This window comes from Heterocephalus glaber, unplaced genomic scaffold (assembly GCF_053883595.1).
Source record: "Heterocephalus glaber isolate CG9 unplaced genomic scaffold, H.glaber_assembly_v1.0 deba00000347, whole genome shotgun sequence".
Classification (NCBI taxonomy): domain Eukaryota; kingdom Metazoa; phylum Chordata; class Mammalia; order Rodentia; family Bathyergidae; genus Heterocephalus; species Heterocephalus glaber.
The window spans coordinates 23,018,440-23,028,519 of NW_028258143.1; positions in this window are offsets into that span (position 1 = coordinate 23,018,440).

Below are 10,080 nucleotides of genomic sequence, written 5' to 3' on the forward strand. Positions count from 1 at the left end.
ACAGAAGGAGTTGGGAGGAGTTAGAGGTACCCAGGCTTCTCAAAGAATAAATGTAGTGAAATTGCATCTAGATTCTGGGGTAAGAGAAATGCAGTTTTGCAGGTGTTGGGTTAGCTGTATGGTGGGACATAACACAGGCCACGGAACTTTTTGGTCTAGAATTTTAGGAGCCTGGAGTTGAGGGAGTCCTTTAGATAGAGTGGACATATGAGCTTGTGACTGCAAAGGAGGGGACTGTGGGCCAGAAGTAGAGGGGCATGTGCTAGTAATCAATGCAGGGAGTCCCAGGATCTGACTGAAGAGGTCAAGAAGGTGGGAGAGGAGGCAGAGGCCTGTGTCCCAGGCTGCTTAAGCAGAATCTGGGACCCAGGTGCAGCACATGGTATTTTCTTGGGAAATCTTTTACTTATTGTAAGGTTTTGATGGAAGGGAAATAGATGTGAAAACGTAGAGTCCCCAAACAAGAAAGGGGCTCCAAAGAAAATGCAAAGGAAGTATTTTACTCAGACCCTGATATTGGCTACTCACGCTTATCTGGTGTCATTTAATATTAATTAACATTGACCCACTGCCATCTACTCTGGCTGGAGTTCTGCATTCATCCATGGCTGCCGTGTGTTCTGTGACAGAGTGCTGGCCTTGCTGTCGGGACCTACCAGCTGGACCGGTTCAGAGGTTGGAGAGATGCCCCTTCAGCTTCCTCTGCCATGTTCCTGTCGTTAGACCTTTCTTTGCTTACCCTGACAATGGAAGTGAAGCCAGAATATTTCACCGTCAGGAAAAGCAAAGAGTGGGGTGTTTGTTTTTGGTTTCTGGAGAAAGCCTGCAAAATTGTTATCATTCATTAAGGGGATTGTTTTGGGAGCACGGTCAATGCGTTGGGTCCTTCTGCCTGATAAACTATTAGACCCAGACCAACACAACTAAGACTAATAGCCTTTGTTAAAAATAAGTGATCCTTTTAGCTTTACTTCCTGTATGCCCAAGTTAACTTTGAAATCAGCAGGGATGGTTTGAGGTTCTCTTCCTTTGACTGTGCCTCAGAGAGTTCAGCCATCAGTGTTCTTGGGACAAGTGCTGTCGTGGGCACCAGTGGGGAGCCAGCAGGAGTGCTGCCCAGGAGGAGAAGGGTTGTGTGGCCTAAGGTGCCTTTCCCTGTCCGATTTGCAGTCCCGCCCCTCAAGGATGAGGACATAGCTTTCTGTTTAATAAAAGTGGCCAAATGGGTGCCTGGGTTCTTGGCAGCCTGGCCTGTGTCATCAAGCAGCCCCACCTTTCCTTGAACTGAACACTGGAAGTATTTCTCCAGATACCTTCACTGAGGAGAAACAAAAGGAAATGGTTGGCACAGGCAGTTTTGAGCTGACTCCAGGAGCATAGCTTTGATTTCAATCTCCATTTTGAAAATATACTTTGGAAGGAGGGAGGGAATAATTGATACTCCCTGGTACTCTGTCAAAGAGGTAGTAGGGGTGGTAGAGACACTTTTTGGAGGATATTTAAATGTGTATATCATTATTTTGTGGTGGATTATCTTTTTCTTTTCTTTTCTTTTTTTGGTACTGGGAATCAAACTCAGGACCTTGCCCTTTTGAGGCAGGCAGGAGCACCACTGAGCTAAATCCCTGGCCTATCTTTCTTTCCTTTCCTTCCTTTCTTTCTCTCCTTTCTTTCTTTTCTTTCTCTCTTTCTCTCTTTCATTCTCTCTCTCTCCCTCCTCCCTCCTCTCTCTCTCCCTCCCTCCCTCTCTCCCTCCCTCCCTCTCCCTCTCTCTCTCCCTCCCTCTCCCTCTCTCCCTCCTTCTCCCTCTCTCTCCCTCTCCCTCCCTCCCTCTCCCTCTCCCTCTCTCTCCCTCCCTCCCTCTCCCCCCCCCCCTCCTTTGTACCAGGGATTGAACTTGGGACCTTGCACTTTTGAGGCAGGTGCTGGAACCACTGAGCTAAATCCCCAGCCCCTATCTTTTTTTTTTTGACAAGTGTTTTATTAAAAATTATCCAATCAGAAAATTCTAAAATTTAAAGCTGCATTTTTGGCATTACTTAAATATAATACCGATTTTTAAAAACTTTTTGAGATACTTGTGGATTGTACTCCTTTTGATCAGAATATTTTCATCTGCTATGTGAGTGCCTCTTCTCTATGAAGATCTGCTAAGGTGAAGGGGATACATTGGCTTCCAGTTTCCAGCAAGCTCTTGGAGACACTCAGTTCTATAGTCAATCTGCATCTGCCCCTTAGCAGCACATGTATGCTGCCCTTTATATATAAAGCTGGCATTACTGAAGTAAACATACAATTGGATATTCCTATCAAATTAGAAAAAATGTGCTACATTCTGATGTGTCAAAGCATTTTGGCATTTATTACAGTGTTTGACTCTTGAAGCCACGCTTTGACCTGCTGTGCATGACCCAATCTATAGACCACCAGATAGATGGAGAAGGTGCTGCACGATTTCACTTCTTCCTCAGCCAGCCCATCTCCTCTGTGGTTATCCGCTCATGTGCTGATAAGGGTGTTTAATAGCCTCAAACTTACGGCAGTCCTCCTGCCTTAGCTTCCCGAGTGCTGGGATTACAGATGTGCACCACCACATCCTGCATCCTGTCCTTGAGTTCTGATTACTTCTTGGGGTCTTCAGAGCCAGGAGTTCAAAACTGATCCTGAGCTGCAGGAAATGGCACATACCTGTAATCCCAGCTACTCAGCAGGCTGAAGCAGGAGGATTTCAAGTTCAAGTGCAGCCTAGTGTAACCAGTTTTCTCTTTTGGGGCTCTTGTCCTGAGGGCAAGGGAAGAATGAAGCTGTCAGGACAGCAGTGGGGTAATGGAACTTAATGTGGTTTATTAGAACAAAAAAAGCTCTGGCTAGTTGAGAGTGAGTTCTGAGTGAGGACACCAAAGAAGTGTCCAAACCTAGAGGCTTATATGTAGCTTTTGGCTTGAGAGAGGGGCAGGAAGATGTGTAAAAATGAAGGAAGAAGTTGCCACTGAACAGCTTCTTGTCATTGGCAGATTCTATTAGTCTTTTGTCCTTTGTGCTCCAATTAGGCCTTTGTCCCTTGTGGCCCAATTTCATGAACTTACCTCAGTTTATCCAGGTCCTGGCCTTCAGTTTATTCAGTCCCTTGCCCTCTGTCTATCTTCTAGTCTCACTAGGAAGCTCAGCCAGACCCTATTTCAAAGTTTAAAAGGGCTGAAGGTGTAACTCAGTGGTAAGCAGTTGCTAGCATGCATAGGCCCTAGGTTCAGTCCCTAGCATTACAAAAACACCAAAACTGACTCTATATTGCTGTTGAAAATGGTAATGTTAAACAGAGTTTAAACACAGAGTTGCTTTTTGACAGCCATTCCACTCCTAGGGACATACTCAAGAGGATTGAAAACTGAGTCTGGGATGTAGCTCAGTGATAGAACACTTGCCTAGCATGTGTGAAGACCTGGATTCCCCAGCACCAACCAACCAACCAACCAACCAACCAACCAACCAACCAAGCAACATATCATGGCAACACAAAAACACAAATGTTCACAGCATCAGTTATAATAGCCAAAGAGAAACAACTGAAATGTTCATCAACTAAATGGATAAACAAAATGTGGTATGCATATATATATATATATGGATATTGCTGGCAGTAAAAAAGAATTTATTGTATGGACATATGCTACAATCAAGATGACCTTTGAAAACACTCTGCTGGGCCGGGGATTTAGCTCAGGGGTTCCAGCGCCTGCCTTGCAAGCACAAGGTCCTGAGTTCGATCCCCAGTACCAAAAAAAAGAAAAGAAAAGAATACACTGTGCTAAGTGAGGAAAGGCAATCACAAAAGACCATAGCCTCCTACACAGTACTGCAATGGGCTACTACTTCAGCAAGCAGGATGGGGAGAGTCTGTGGAAGAGACCCTAGGGAGGGACTGAGAGAACTGGTACCCACATAGAGATGGGTAGCGGATTCTGATCAGGAGATATGACTAGTGTCTAGGTTGGGTTAACCATGCTGCTGCCCTGGGGACACTGGGAAAGGGGTCACTTGTGTGTGTTAGAGAAAGACTTGGAGAGAGGCATAGCAGTGGGACTTGGCATGCTTATACTGGGCCATGTAGCTTGGAGGCATCTTTTAAAACATTTTTATTTTTATTAGTACATGTTTGTAGTATATAATGATTATACTCATCATGGGGAGGCATCTTTGCTCTTGTTAATTAGGGAACTGATGGGAAAAATCCACTTAAATTCTATAGCTCAGATTATTGTTGTCTTTGACCCCTTGAATGGCCTTTTGGGTTATATCCTGCAGGTTGGGTATCTGGTAGCTACTCATGATTAGTTAGAGCCTTTAGTTGCAAAAATTTGAAACTTTAAAAAGGAGTTTATTGAACAGGCATGGAGCATCTTGCAGAAAAAGAGCTTATGGAGTGTAATTTAAAAATTTTTTGCAAAGTGTGTATAAAATTTACTATTTTAGCCATTTTTAAGCAAACAGTTCTGTGGCAATTGAGTATATTCTCACTGTGTAGTCAGCATCACCATTATCTTTCATCTTCTCCAACTGAAATTCTCTACCAATTAAACAGTAGTCCCCTTTTCCCCCCTTCCTGCAATTCCTAGTAACCACCACTCTACTCTCTTGGACTAGTCTAGGTACCTACTGATAAGCCTGCCCTTTGTCTGCCCCCCCACCCCCACCCCTGTCCCAGCCACCTGAGTTCCTGGAATGCAGCCTGAGCCTGGGGAATAATACCTACTCTGTTAAAACACGACACACTTAACCTACTTGCTAGGTCACAACACTCATTGCTATAGCCAGATACTCAGACATTCTCCCTCCCCCAGTCTCACACTCTCCTTTGCCTGACTCCACCTAAGGCCATCCCACTGATCCCCCTAGCTCTATCCATAAAAGACCTAGCTCGATAAACTGGACTTGACTGTCCTATGGAGTTATTACAGGAGGTCCCACCTGGAACCCCCAAATTCATGCTTGCTGTATTCTCTACTGGGTCATCACTGTTTACTTAACATTTGGTGTCAAAAACCTGGGAGGTAGCAGTCTAGAATGCCCCTGCTCCAGCATGTGGCTCCTCCACCTCTACTCCTTCTGGCAATAAGAGCCAGGGGCCTCATTGCCTCCAGCCCACCAGAGACCTCTTCTCAACATCTCCACCTATAGCCTGCTGTTCAAGATTGTGGGGTGAGCCCTCTTGGGGAGCAGTTGAGAGTATCTGTCCCTCTGTTCCATTGTCTAAGTCCTAATTAAGCCTAATTTCTGGCCTCAGCCTAGACAGAACAGACCTACCTGGACACAGGTTACTCTGCTTGTCCTTCATTCTGGCTTTTGGTGTTCATCTGGGGGACACTCTTTTTGATCCTGATCCCTTCTTCCCATTGGACACTCTCAGCCCTAACCCACCATGGGAGGAACTGCCTCTGCCCCTCCTAAAGATAACCTCAGTAACCTGTCTCAACTTGGTCTTCAATCCTATCTCAAGTCAAAATACCTTGTCTTTTCTCATAATGTGGCCAGGCCACATTACAAACTAGATAATGGCTCTCTTTGGGCAGAACATGGTTCATTCATTTTTCACATCCTCTCCAATCTTGACTGCTTTCTTCAGAGTTCAGGCAGATGGGGAGAGGTCCCCTATGATCAGACCCTTTTCACCCTCTACTCTCATCCCACCGCTCACTCTACCTCACACTAGATAATGGCTCACACCACCTTCTCCACGCCCGCCTTCAGCCCCAGACTCTTCCTCACACAAAAACTTTGATCCCACAAACAAACCTTTCCCTCCACACCCTTTGCTCCCTCTCTCACTGCCTATGACCCATTCTTGCTCTGACAGATGACCCCTACGGCGTCCACCAAGTCCTCTGACCCAGAACCCTTTTATTCTTTGTGAGAGGTTAATGGCACTAATGACCCTATCCACATCCACATTTCCTTCTCCCTCTCCAATCTCTTTCAACTGAAAGCTCGCCTCAGTTCCTTCTCATCAAAGCCGTCATGATATGTTAAGGAATTCACTCATCTCACTCCTTCTTTTGACCTTGTTGGCGCCCTATTGGAATTAGTCTCACCACCACTCTCCTCCCCGATGAGGGACAAGTTTGGATGATGGCTGCTTTTATAGCCAGTGAGGCCCACACCCAGGATAATCACAAAGGCCCCAGGACAGTTGCTGTTCCTAGCATTCCTGGTGATTCCCCAGTATCCTATTCCCTTCCTTGGACAAAACCTCCTTTTTGAGCTCTGGGCAACGGTCGGTCATCTTCCAAAAACCTCCTTCCTTCTCCACACTTTCTATCCTTCTTATTCCTTCTTTTGATCACTCACCTCTGTCCCAATTCCCCAAACTTTTTCACCTTCACATAGTCACCTGACCCTGTCTCGAGCCATACACCCTCAAGGATTTAGAGACAGCCCCTACTTACTCAGTCAGGCTCTCAGCCACAATCTTGAATGGACTCCACCTCTCAGCAGTAAAGTGCTCCAGTATGTTCCTGATATCTTAATCTACAGCCCCTTTCTCAAGATTTTCCCTCAGACACCTCTCTTTCCTCTCCTACAGATACTGTGCCTCACCTTCCAAGGTACAGTTAGTCCAGACTACCATTCAATACCTGGGGCTTGGGCCATCACAGCCAATCACAAAGTTCTCATTCAATCAATTCCCCTTCCCACAAACCAAACTCCTCTCATTCCTCAGTCTAGCTGGCTTTCTCCACCTCTGGGTTCTCAACTTAAGCTTCATGGCCAGGCCCCTGCATAATGCCTCCCAAAATACCCATACTCTCATGTTGTCCCTGTCTCAGGATCCCAATCACTTCCTTCCAAAAACCACAGACAAAGGTCACAGCCCTAACACTTACCCTGGCTTCTCCCCAGCTTTCTCACTCTCACCCAAATTCCAAAAGACCCCAATCACCTTGTTCCCAGATCTCAGCCATTAAACTCCACTGTCCCTGGCCAAACTCATTACCCCTGGCCCTCCTCCATACAGGAGCCCTGCCAAAACACCCCATAGGCCTGAGTCCTTTTCAGCTAATATATGATTGCCCCTTTCTTCTGGGCCCCATTTTCCCCACTCATTCCCTACCCCCACTCACTTCAGGCCTTTTAAGCCCACCTACAAAGCTCTCTTCTTCCCAGCCTTCACAGTCACTATTCCCCTCCCTCTCCCCCTTGGGCAACAAAAATGCCACTATTGAACCGACATAACAGAGACCCTACATGGTCAACTTTACCACCTCCCTGCTGTTCTTCCCACTCTGTCCTTATTACTACATTAAAACTCAAGAATGACAGACTGTTCTGCACCTCCTCCCTGCAGGTTTATCCTTAAAGCTACCTGTTGTTCTCATGACTGACTCACTCCCTGAATTTGCTTGCTTTACCTTTTCCCTTGTAGAGCTCAACTTTGCTCCCCAAAATAATCACTGACCTCTGGCTCCAGGACACCTTCATCAAGTTCAGTCAAACCCAGGTCAGCTTCTTCACCTTCTGCCTCCACTTTCTGTTAATCCAGCTAGCATATTACCCATAACAATGATTTTCTTGGGCTATTCAGTTAATTCCCCTTCTGATGAAAATCAAAACAGTCACCACTGTTGGCACCCAGCCAGTCACACTAAAAGTCAGCCCCAGCCCCCTGCCCAGCAGCTGTCCATTCTGACAACCTCAGCTCCAGACAGAGAATAAATAAAATTCACTGGTCTGTTGCACAAAGTTATCTGCTACTGCCCAGAACTTGTCCTCACTCTCTTGACTGCACTGCCATCCACCTTGCCTGACTAAACTTCCCCTCCCTTTCACCATTTTTCTATCCTCTTTCTATTGAACTCACTAACCTGCAAAGTTAAAGCGATTCGCTGGTGTCTGTTGTGCTCCAAAACCACCAAGGCCTAAACTTGCTCGCCAAAAGAGGTGGGCTTCCCACTTTTCTCCAGAAGACCTACTGTTTCTTCACCAAGTCCACACTCATACAAGATGGCACCAAATGGCTGTGTGATCAAGCCACTGCCCTACAAGATTGGGCCTCGTTCTGGACCTTTCCTGGCTGGCTGACCCCTTCTCGGGGAGCTCCTGGCTCACACCCTTTCCTGGGCCCATTGTTTCAATACTCCTCCAAATCATATTTGTCCTTGTCTCTTTCAGACCCTGTCTAGTTTCATCCAGATACAGATATGTTGGTTTGGTTCTCAAGTGACCACTCCCTGGTTTCTTGCTAGTCACCCCAACTAGTCCCATAACTTTGTCTCTCTCAGCCTGAAGCAGCTTGATGAGGACCTATGCCTCCATACCCAACCCCTTACCTTGTTTTTTCTCTATTATCCTTAACACTCAGGAAATGATAGGTCTAATCTCCCCACCCCTTGCCACCTGAATTCCTGGAATGGCTGATTCCCAGCCTCCTGAGCCCTGGGAACAGTGCCTACTCTGCTAGGACATGACACACCTGCCCCACCTGACAGGTCACAGCACCTGTTGTTAAATCCACATACTTAGCCATTCTTGCTCTGCCAGTCTCAACCCCCTTCACCTCACCCCTCCTAAGCCCAACCCACTATTCACCCCCTCAACCCTATCCATAGCAGACCCACTTCACTAAACTAGGCTTTATTCTCCTTTGGAGTTACTCCACGAGGTCCTGCCCACAACCTTCAAATTCAGGCTGGCACTGTGTCCTTTCCTGGATCATCACTGTTTACCTAACACCTCCCACCAGTGAAATCATACAGTGTATTAGCAGCTTATTTCACTTGGGATAATGCTTCCAGGTTCATCCATGCTGTAGCTTTTGCCAACATGCTCTTCATTTTCAAGGCTGAGTAACATGTCAGTGTATGTAAATGCCACACACTGTTACTCATCTGTGATGGATATTTGAGGTGTTTCTGCCTTTTGGCATAGTGTACTGGACTGGACTGTGGAGAAGACATGGAACAAATATGATTGTCATGTGTTATGAACTTAGGTATGCAAAAAAGTAACTTTTTCTATAACTGAACTTAATTTCCATCTTGAATTTCTTCTCTCTGATACTAGCAAACAATGCCAGTTTGTTTTTCTTTAGTGACTTAAGGATATCGCCAGTAATTTTGAAGAGAGTCTGTTGTAGTCAGCAGGATTTGGCAAGGGAATACATTAAATACAGGACACATAATTTCTAAGATTATTTTGTGATAATTACTCAAAAAGTCAAATGCAAAGGAGTGCAAGAGATTAACCACACACTAGAAGCCCAAAGGATTCAGCTGAGGGCCTACATCCCAGCAGTTTCCCACACAAGTCCAGCTGAAGGCTGAGAGTCCAAGGCAATGTCCTCCTAGTGTCCAGCCAGTGGCCTAGAGCCCATGGCAATGTATCATGCTTGTCCGTATTGAGGATCTGCCCTGGAAGGCCCAAAGGCCAGTGTTGGAAGCCAGGAAACTTACGCTGGTAAGATTAAGGATTTGTGGCACCAAGCTTAGGGATCCACTTTGGAGCCAGGAAATGATGCTCACAGTGAAGATCAGCACTCCCCTGATGAAAACAGCAGCCATTCCCAGTGACAGTGAGGCCCTGAGCTTCTCTTCTGACAAGAACAGCCAAGTTTGCATCAGAAAAACCATCCGCAGCAAGCTTCTCCTAGAAAATTAACAGGCCAAGATCTTCCCCTCCAGTTCTCTTTTTATGGCTATTGGTAACAATCTTCAGGTGGATTCTCCATGCCCAGACCACGCTTTTTTTTTGTTTTTTGGGTTGCTTAACCTTCATTGCTTATTATTTTTGTGATGATAGGAAAGTGAAAACTAGTAGATTACAAACATGTAAGTGCAGAAAGGCACTGACCTAGTTTGCAGCCTCTGGTGGGGCCACACTTTGAGCATGGTGCCCCTCCCAGCAGCAGATGATGGAGCTGAAGGGTGCAGTGGCCATGGGGTCAGGCCTCAGCCTCAGCTTCAGGAGGACACAGGAGTAGAGGCTTTGAGGCACTGTTGTGTACACGCCCTGCCTAAACTGCTGCACTCTGGATGGCTATGTTGTTTGGCACGTGGACCCCTGGCTGGCAGGTCTCTTGATTTTGAGATC